We start from the raw sequence: 10,819 nt of genomic DNA on the forward strand, positions 1-10,819 counted from the left end.
AAATCATCAACTGGTGGATTATTATTATTGCTACTAATAGTACTAGCAGCAGCAAGAGTAGTCCCCTCAACATAAAAGTGAAAATTACTGGGCTTCACATGCAACTGAAATAGATGCCACATGAATATACAGTGGCATATCATTGCTAATTTTTGTGAAGAGAATAACACAATTTGAATGTGTAATTACAAAATTTTTCTCTCAGTTTTGCTTCCATCAAGGACGTTATCAGGAATTTCAGTTTTACACTTCATTTTTTAGGTTATCAGGCACTACCAGATGCATATACCTGACATTACAAACACGTTTATGATAAGCTATGCATATTTGTGTATGTATACATACACATATAAAAAATTTATGTAAGTTAATAAAAAAGTCATATAGTACAACAATTTCTAAGCAATGTCTTGTCACTAATAACAATAAGTGAGCTTTCCAAAAATATTATAAAATCCATCCACATTCTTTAGTCTTGTCCAGTCTCCTTCCAAGGCCTTCTGAAACTTACTAAGCTTTTGCAACTTTGGGAATGAAGTCATCTTGGACTTAACCTTAGGCCACAGTTCCAAGCCTCTACAGACTCGATTGGCCTTTGCCACCTATATCTTACTGGCAAACCAACCATCAAGATGGAAGGGGAAATTCTATTTGCATACTGGATTTTTGTATTAGGAACCAATTCTTTTTTTTTTTTTTTTTTTTTTTTCAGTACGTGAGCCTCTCACTGTTGTGGCCTCTCCCATTGTGGAGCACAGACTCTGGACATGTAGGCTCAGCGGCCATGGCTCACAGGCCCAGCCGCTCCACGGCATGTGGGATCTTCCCAGACTGGGGCATGAACGTGCATGCCCTGCATCGGCAGGCGGACTCTCAACCACTGTGCCACCAGGGAAGCCCTTGGAACCAATTCTTAATAATTTTTATTTGGGAATTAATTCATACTTAAAGGTAAGCAAAAAATAAAACAAAGAACACCTGGACACTCTTTACTCAGATGTATCTATTGTTAATATTTTATCCCTTTTGCTTTGTATTTGTGTTCTCTCTCAATAGAAAGAGAGAGAGAGAGACAGAGAGAGAGAGAGAATAGATAGATATTGATATACATATAGATAATTTCATAATATTTTTAAAACTATTCAGGGGTAAGTTATATTCATCATTGTTCTAAAAATATAATTACATACTTCTATCTAATGTACCTTTCAGATTCCAATGTTGTCAGTTGACCCAAAAGTATCCTTTATAGCATTGCTCTCCTCCAACTGAGGATCTAGTCTAGCATATGGTATCACATACAGTTGTCATATCTTTTTAAGCTTCTTTAATCTCGAATGGTTCCACAGCCTTTCTTTGACCTTTGCTCATCGAGTTAACTAAGGTGTTGCCTGATTTCTCCCTGGTATAATTACTGGATTTTTTTCCTCCTTTGCAACTAGTAAGCAGTCTGTGAGGAGTCACTTTACGATCATGCAAATATCCTACTCCTCATCATAATTTCCCTCAAGATCCAGCCTCTATTGTTGATTCTTGCATAATCCATACTTTACTATGATTGATGTAAAATGATTTTTCAACCACAGTACTCCCTCTTACACTTATCTGCTAACCCCCAGAATTCTAGTTTAAGAAGGCCCTTATCCCATTTTAATTTATATATTTATCTATTTTTATCAGTGTAGACTCATGAATTTTATTTTTATTAATGGTTTACTTAATTATTTTGGGGCTCATATTGTCTCAGATTTGGCCAGTGGAAGCCTTTTCAAGCATCCTTGAGACATACTCCTAATAAAATAAAAATATCATTATTATATTTTTGGAATAACAGGATGTTCCAGGTTTACCTTATGTCTACCTTATCCTAGCCTTGGAATTAGGCATTTCTCCAAATATCTTTGAGAAACAGTTTTTTGTTGCTGTAGTTGTTGTATTAAATGTTTTGAGAAAGTTAAGGTCTCAAGATTTAGTGATTATATTGTCAATCTGTTTTTCTCCCATCTTTTCACATTTTAATGACATTCCAGTAAGAAAGAGTTGCTCCCACTGAGTGGGAAGACATTAACTTGAAAATTCCCCATTAAGAACCCTACTTAAGAACAGGGGGAAGATGGCGGAAGAGTATGATGCGGAGATCACCTTCCTCCCCACAGATACACCAGAAATACATCTACACGTGTAACAACTCCTACAGAACACCTACTGAACGCTGGCAGAAGACCTCAGATCTCCCAAAAGGCAAGAAACTCCCCACGTACCCGGGTAGGGCAAAAAACAAAAGAGTAAACAGAGAAAAAAGGATAGGGATGGGACCTGCACCAGTGGGAGGGAGCTGTGAAGGAGGAAAGATTTCCACACACACTAGAAGCCCGTTCGTGGGCAGAGACTGTGGGTGGTGGAGTGGGGGAGCTTCAGAGCTGTGGAGGAGAACACAGCAACAGGGGTGCGGAGGGCAAAGCATAGAGATTCCCACACAGAGGATCGGTGCCGACCAGCACTCACCATCCCGAGAGGCTTGTCTTCTTGGGGTAGGGGTGGGCGGGGCTGGGAGCTGAGGCTCGGGCTTTGGTCAGAGTGCAGGGAGAGGACTGGGTTTGGTGGCGTGAACACAGCCTAAAGGGGGTTAGTGAACCACGGCTAGCCAGGAGGGAGTCGGGGGAAAAGTATGGACCAGCCAAAGAGGCAAGAGACTTTTTCTTCCCTCTTTGTTTCCTGGTGTGCGAGGAGAGGGGATTAAGAGCACTGCTTAAAGGAGCTCCAGAATCGGGCGTGAGCTGCGGCTAACAGCGTGGACCCCAGAGACATGCATGAGATGCTAAGGCTGATGCTGCAGCCACCAAGAAGCCTGTCTGCAAGCAGAGGTCACTCTCCACACCTCCCTTCCGGGGACACTGTGCAGCCCACCACTGTTAGGGTCCCGTGATCCAGGGACAAGTTCTCCAGGAGAATCCATGGCACACCTCATGCTGGTGCAATGTCACACTGGTCTCAGCCGCTGCAGGCTCGCCCTGCACTCCGTACCCCTCCCTCCCCCTGGCCTGAGTGAGCCAAAGTCCCTGAAGCAGCTGCTCCTTTAACCCCGTCCTGTCTGAGCAAAGAACAGACGCCCTCCGGCGACCTAAAGGAAGAGGCGGGGCCAAATCCAAAGCTGAGACCCGGGAACTGTGAGAACAAAGAAGAGAAAGGGAAATCTCTCCCAGCAGCCTCAGAAGCAGCAGATTAAATCTCCACAATCAACTTGATGTACCCTGCATCTGTGGAATATATGAATAGACAATGAATCATCCCAAATTGAGGAGGTGGACTTTGAGAGCAAGATTTATGAATTTTTCCCCTTTTCCACTTTTTGTGAGTGTGTATGTGTATGCTTCTGTATGAGATTTTGTCTGTATAGCTTTGCTTCTACCATTTGTCCTAGGGATCTAACCGTCCATTAAAAATTTTTTTTTTCTTAATAATTATTTTTTATTTTAATAACTTTATTTTATTTTATCTGACTTTATTTTATTTTACTTTACCTTCTTCCTTCCTTTCTTTCTTTCTTTCCTTCCCTCCATTAGGCAACAAATCATCCAAAATTGAGGAGGTGGACTTGGACAGCAAGATTTATGATTTTTTACACTTTTCATCTTTTTGTGAGTGTGTACGTGTATGCTTCTGAGTGAGATTTTGTCTGTATAGCTTTGCTTCCATAATTTGTCCTAAGGTTCTATCTGTCCTTTTTTTTTTTTTTTTGCTTAATAATTATTTTTCATTTTAATAACTTTATTTTATTTTACTTTACTGTCTTTCTTTTTTTCTTTCTTTCCTCCCTTCCCTCACTCCTTCCTTCCTCCCTCACTCCCTCCCTCTCTCCTTTCTTTCCTTCTTCTTTCTTTCTTTCTTTGTTTCTTTCCTCCTTTCTTTCTACTTCTACTAATTCTTTCTTTCTACATTTTCTCCCTTTTATCCCAAACTGTGTGAATAAAAGGCTCTTGGTGCTGCAGCCAGGAGTCAGTGTTGTGTCTCTGAGGTGGGAGAGGCAACTTCAGGACACTGGTCCAGAAGAAACCTCCCAGCTCCACATGATATCAAACGACGAAAATCTCCCAGAGATAGTCATCTCAACACCAGCACCCAGCTTCACTCAACAGCCAGCAAGCTACAGTGCAGGACACCCTATGACAAACAACAAGCAAGACAGGAACACAACCCCACCCATTATCAGAGAGGCTGACTAAAATCATAATAAGGCCACAGATACCACTAACCACACCACCAGACGTGGACCTGTCCACCAGAAAGACAAGATCGAGAGTCATCCACCAGAACACAGGCACTACTCCCCTCCACCAAGAAGCCCACATAACCCACTAAACCAACCTTAGCCACTGGGGACAGACACGAAAAACAACGGCAGCTACGAACTGGCAGACTGCAAAATGAGACCCCAAACACAGTAAGATAAGTAAAATGAGAAGACGGGAAAACACACAGCAAGTGAAGGAGCAAGATAAAAACCCACCAGACCTAACAAATGAAAAGGAAATAGGCAGTCTACCTGAAAAAGAATTCAGAATAATGATAGTAAAGATGATCAAAATCTTAGAAATAGAATAGACAAAATGCAAGAAACATTTAACAAGGACCAAGAAGAACTAAAGATGAAAAAACACAATAAATGAAATTAAAAATACTCTAGATGGGATCAAAGCAGAATAACTGAGGCAGAAGAACAGATATGTGACCTGGAAGATAAAACAGTGGAAATAACTACTGCAGAGCAGAATAAATAAAAAAGAATGAAAAGGACTGAGGACAGTCTCAGAGACCTCTGGGACAACATTAAATGCACCAACAATAAAATTATTGGGGTTCCAGAAGAAGAAGAGAAAAAGAAAGGGGCTGAGAAAATATTTGAAGAGATTATAGTTGAAAACATCCCTAATATAGGAAAGGAAATAGTTAATCAAGTCCAGGAGGCACAGAGAGTCCCATACAGAATAAATCCAAGGAGAAATACGCCAAGACACATATTAATCAAACTGTCAAAAATTAAATACAAAGAAAACATATTAAAAGCAGCAAGGGAAAAACAACAAATAACACACAAAGGAATCCCCATAAGGATAACAGCTGAAATTTCAGCAAAATCTCGGCAAGACAGAAGGGAGTGGCAGGACATATTTAAAGTGATGAAGGAGAAAAACCTGCAACCAAGATTACTCTACCCAGCAAGGATCTCATTCAGATTTGATGGAGAAATTAAAACGTTTACAGACAAGCAAAAGCTGAGAGAGTTCAGCACCACCAAACCAGCTTTACAACAAATGCTAAAGGAGCTTCTCTAGGCAAGAAACACAAGAGAAGGAAAAGACCTACAATAAAGAACCCAAAGCAATTAGGAAAATGGGAATAGGAACATACATACTGATAATTACCTTAAATGTAAATGGACTAAATGCTCCCACCAAAAGACACAGATTGGCTGAATGGATACAAAAACAAGACCCATATATATGCTGTCTACAAGAGACCCACTTCAGACCTAGAGATATGTACCGACTGAAAGTAAGGGAATGGAAAAAGATACTCCATGCAAATGGAAACCAAAAGAAAGCTGGAGTAGCAATTCTCATATCAGACAAAATAGAATTTACAATAAAGACTCTTACAAGAGACAAAGAAGGACACTACATAATGATCAAGGGATCGATCCAAGAAGAAGATATAACAATTGTAAATATTTATGCACCCAACATAGGAGCACCTCAATACATAAGACAAATAATAACAGCCATAAAAGGGGAAATCAACAGTAACACCTTCATAGTAGGGGACTTTTACTCCCCACTTTCACAAATGGACAGATCATCCAAAATGAAAATAAATAAGGAAACACAAGCTTTAAATCATACATTAAACAAGATGGGTTTAATTGTTATTTATAGGACATTCCATCCAAAAACAACAGAATATATATTTTTCTCAAGTGCCGATGGAACATTCTCCAGGACAGATCATATCTTGGGCCAGAAATCAAGCCTTGGTAAATTTATGAAAATTGAAATATTTTCAAATATCTTTTCTGACCACAACGCTATGAGACTAGATATCAATTAAAGGAAAAGATCTGTAAAAAATACAGACACATGGAGTGTAAGCAGTACACTACTTAATAACGAAGGGATCAGTGAAGAAATAAGAGGAAATTAAAAAAAAACCTAGAAACAAATGACAATGGAGACACGATAACCCAAATCTATGGGATACAGCAAAAGCAGTTCTAAGAGGGAAGTTTATAGCAATTAGCAATACAATCCCACCTTAAGAAACAGGAAAGATCTCGAATAAACAAGCTAACCTTGCACCTAAAGCAATTAGAGGAAGAAGAAAAAAAACCCTCAAAGTTAGCAGAACGAATGAAAGAAATCATAAAAATCAGATCAGAAATAGATGAAAAAGTAATGAAAAAATGATAGAAAGGATCAATAAAATGAAAAGGTGGTTCTTTGAGAAGATAAACAGAACTGATAAATCATTAGCCAGACTCATCAAGAAAAAAAGGAGAAGACTCAAATCAATAGAATTAGAAATGAAAAAGGAGAAGTAAAAACTGACACTGTAGAAATACAAAGGATCATGAAGGATTACTACAAGCAACTATATGCCAATAAAATTGACAACCTGGAAGAAATGGACAAATTCTTAGAAATGAACAACATGCCAAGACTGAAACAGGAAGAAATTGAAAATATGAACAGGCCAATCACAAACACTGAAATTGAAACTGTAATTTAAAATCTTCCAACAAACAAAAGCCCAGGAAAAGTTGGCTTCACAGGCGAATTCTATGAATCATTTAGAGAAGAGTTAACATCTATCCTTCTCAAACTCTTCCAAAATATAGCAGAGAGAGGAATACTCCCAAACTCATTCTATGAGGCCACCATCACCCTGATAACAAAACCAGACAAGGATGTCACAAAGAAAGAAAACTAGAGGCGAATATCACTGATGAACATAGATGCAAAAATCCTCAACAAAATACTAGCAAACAGAATCCAACAGCACAGTAAAAGGATCATACACCATGATCGAGTGGGGTTTATTCCAAGAATGCAAGGATTCTTCAATATATGCAAATCAATCAACGTGATACACCATATTAACAAATTGAAGGAGAAAAACCATATGATCATCTCAATAGATGCAGAGAAAGCTTTCAACAAAATTCAACACCCATTTATGATAAAAAAAAACCCTGCAGAAATTAAGCATAGAGGGAATTTTCCTCAACATATTAAAGGCCATATATGACAAACCCACAGCCAACATCATCCTCAATGGTGAAAAACTGAAAGCATTTGCACTAAGAACAGGAACAAGACAAGGTTGCCGACTCTCTCCACTCTTAGTTAACATAGTTTTGGAAGTTTTAGCCACAGCAATCAGAGAAGAAAAGGAAATAAAAGGAATCCAAATCAGAAAAGAAGAAGTAAAGCTGTCACTGTTTGCAGATGACATGATACTATATATAGAGAATCCTAAAGATGCTACCAGAAAACTACTAGAGCTAATTAATGAATTTGGTAAAGTAGCAGGATACAAAAGTAATGCACAGAAATCTCTGGCATTCCTGTACACTAATGAGGAAAAATCTGAACATGAAATCAAGAAAACTCTCCCATTTACCATTGCAACATAAAGAATAAAATATCTAGGAATATACCTACCTAAGGAGACAAAAGACCTGTATGCAGAAAATTATAAGACACTGATGAAACAAATTAAAGATGATACAAATAGATGGAGAGATATACCATGTTCCTGGATTGGAAGAATCAATGCTGTGAAAATGACTGTACTACCCAAAGCAATCTAAACATTAAATGCAATCCCTATCAAACTACCATTGGCACTTTTCAGAGAATTAGAACAGAAAATTTCAAAATTTGTTTGGAAAAACAAAAAACCCTGAATAGCGAACGCAATCTTGAGACTGACAAACGGAGCTGGAGGCATCAGGCTCCCGGACTTCAGAATATACTACAAACTACAGTAAAAAGACAGTATGGTACTAGCACAAAAATGGAAAGATAGATCAATGGAACAGGATAGAAAACCCAGAGAAAAACCCACGCATATATGGTCACCTTATCTTTGACAAAGGAGGCAGGAATGTACAGTGTAGAAAAGACAGCCTCTTCAATAAGTTGTGCTAGCAAAACTGGACAGGTACATGTAAAAGTATGAGATTAGATTACTCCCTAACACCATACACAAAAATAAGCTCAAAATGGATTAAAGACCTAAATGTAAGGCCAGAAACTATCAAATTCTTAGAATAAAACATAGGCAGAACACTCTATGGCATAAATCACAGCAAGATCCTTTTTGACCCACGTCCTAGAGAAATGGAAATAAAAACAAAACTAAACAGACGGGACCTAATGAAACATTAAAGCTTTGCAAATCAAAGGAAATCATAAACAAGACCAAAAGTCAACCCTCAGAATGGGAGAAAATATTTGCAAATGAAGCAATGGAAAAAGGATTAATCTCCAAAATTTATAAGCACCTCATGCAGCTCAGTAGCAAAAAAACAAAAAAAAACCCAAACCAAAAATGGGCAGAAGACTTAAATAGACATTTCTCTAAAGAAGATATACCTATTGCCAACAAACACATGAAAGAATGCTCAACATCATTAATCATTAGAGAAATGCAAATCAAAACTACAATGAGATATCATCTCACACCAGTCAGAATGGCCACCATGAAAAAATCTAGAAACAATAAATGCTGGAGAGAGTGTCAAGAAAAGGGGGCACTCTTGCACTGCTGGTGGGAATGTGAATTGGTACAGCCAGTATGGAGAACAGTATGGAGGTTCCTTAAAAACTACAAATAGAATTACTGTATGACCTAGTAATCCCATTACTGGGCATATACCCTGAATTAACCATATTTCAAAAAGAGACATGAACCAAAATGTTCATTGCAGCTCTATTTACAATAGCCTGGAGATGGAAACAACCAAAGTGTCCATCATCAGATGAATAGATAAAGAAGATGTGGCACATATATACAATGGAATATTACGCAGCCATAAAAAGAAATGAAATTAAATTGTTTGTAATGAGGTGGATAGACCTAGCGTGTGTCATACAGAGTGAAGTAAGTCAGAAAGAGAAAGACAAATACTGTATGCTAACACATATATATGGAATTTAAGAAAAAAATGTCATGAAGAACCTAGGGGTAAAACAGGAATAAAGACACAGCCCTATTTGAGAATGGACTTGAAGGTATGGGGAAGGGGAAGGGTCAGCTGTGACAAAGCTAGGGAGAGGCATGGACATATATACACTACCAAACATAAGGTAGATAGCTAGTGGGTAGTAGCCGCATAGCACAGGGAGATCATCTCGGTGCTTTGTGACTGCCTGGATGATTGGGTTAGGGAGGGTGGGAGGGAGGGAGACAAAAGAGGGAAGGAATATGGGAACAGATGTATATGTATAACTGATTCACTTTGTTATAAAGCAGAAATTAATTTTTAAATATATAGGAATAAACCTACCTAAGGAGACAAAAGACCTGAATGCAGAAAACTAAGACACTGATGAAAGAAATTAAAGATGATACAAATAGATGGAGAGATATACCATGTTCTTGGATTGGAAGAACCAACATTGTGAAAACGACTCTATTACCCAAAGCAATCTACAGATTCAATGCAATCCCTATCAAACTACTACTGGAATTTTTCACAGAACTAGAACAAAAAAATTCACAATCTGTATGGAAACACAAAAGACCCCAGATAGCCATAGCAATCTTGAGAACTAAAAATGGAACTGGAGGAATCAGGCTCCCTGACTTCATACTATACTACAAAGCTACAGTAATCAAGACAGTATGGTACTGGCACAAAAACAGAAAGATAGATCAATGGAACAGGATAGAAAGCTGAGAGATAAACCCATGCACTTATGGTCAACTTACCTTTGATAAAGGAGGCAGGATTGTACAGTGGAGAAAGGACAGCCTCTTCAATAAGCGGTGTTGGGAAAACTGGACAGGTACATGTAAATGTATGTGATTAGATCACTCCCTAACACCATACACAAAAATAAGCTCAAAATCCTTTAAAGACCTAAATGTAAGGCGAGAAACTATCAAACTCTTAGATGAAAACATAGGCAGAACACTCTATGACATAAATCACAGCAAGATCCTTTTTGACCCACCTTGTAGAGAAATGGAAATAAAAAAAATAAACAAATGGGACCTAATGAAACTTCAAAGCTTTTGCACAGCAAAGGAAACCATAAACAAGACCAAAAGACAACCCTCAGAATGGGAGAAAATATTTGCAAATGAAGAAACTGAACAAGGATTAATCTCCAAAATTTATAAGCAGCTCATGCAGCTCAATAACAATAAAACAAACAACCCAATCCAAAAATGGGCAGAAGACCTAAATAGACATTTCTCCAAAGAAGATATACAGACTGCCAACAAACACTTGAAAAAATGTTCAACATCATTAATCATTAGAGAAATGCAAATCAAAACAACAATGAGATATCATCTCACACCAGTCAGAATGGCCATCATCAAAAAATCTAGAAAGAATAAATACTGGAGAGGGTGTGGAGAAAAGGGAACACTCCTGCACTGCTGGTGGGAATGTGAATTGGTACAGCCACTATGGAGAACAGTATGGAGGTTCCTTAAAAAACTACAAATAGAGCTACCATATGACCCAGCAATCCCACAACTGGACATATACCCTGAGAAAGCCATAATTCAAAAAGAGTCATGTACC

This window comes from Mesoplodon bidens (genome assembly GCF_964165515.1).
Source record: "Mesoplodon bidens genome assembly, chromosome: X".
Taxonomy (NCBI): Eukaryota; Metazoa; Chordata; class Mammalia; order Artiodactyla; family Ziphiidae; genus Mesoplodon; species Mesoplodon bidens.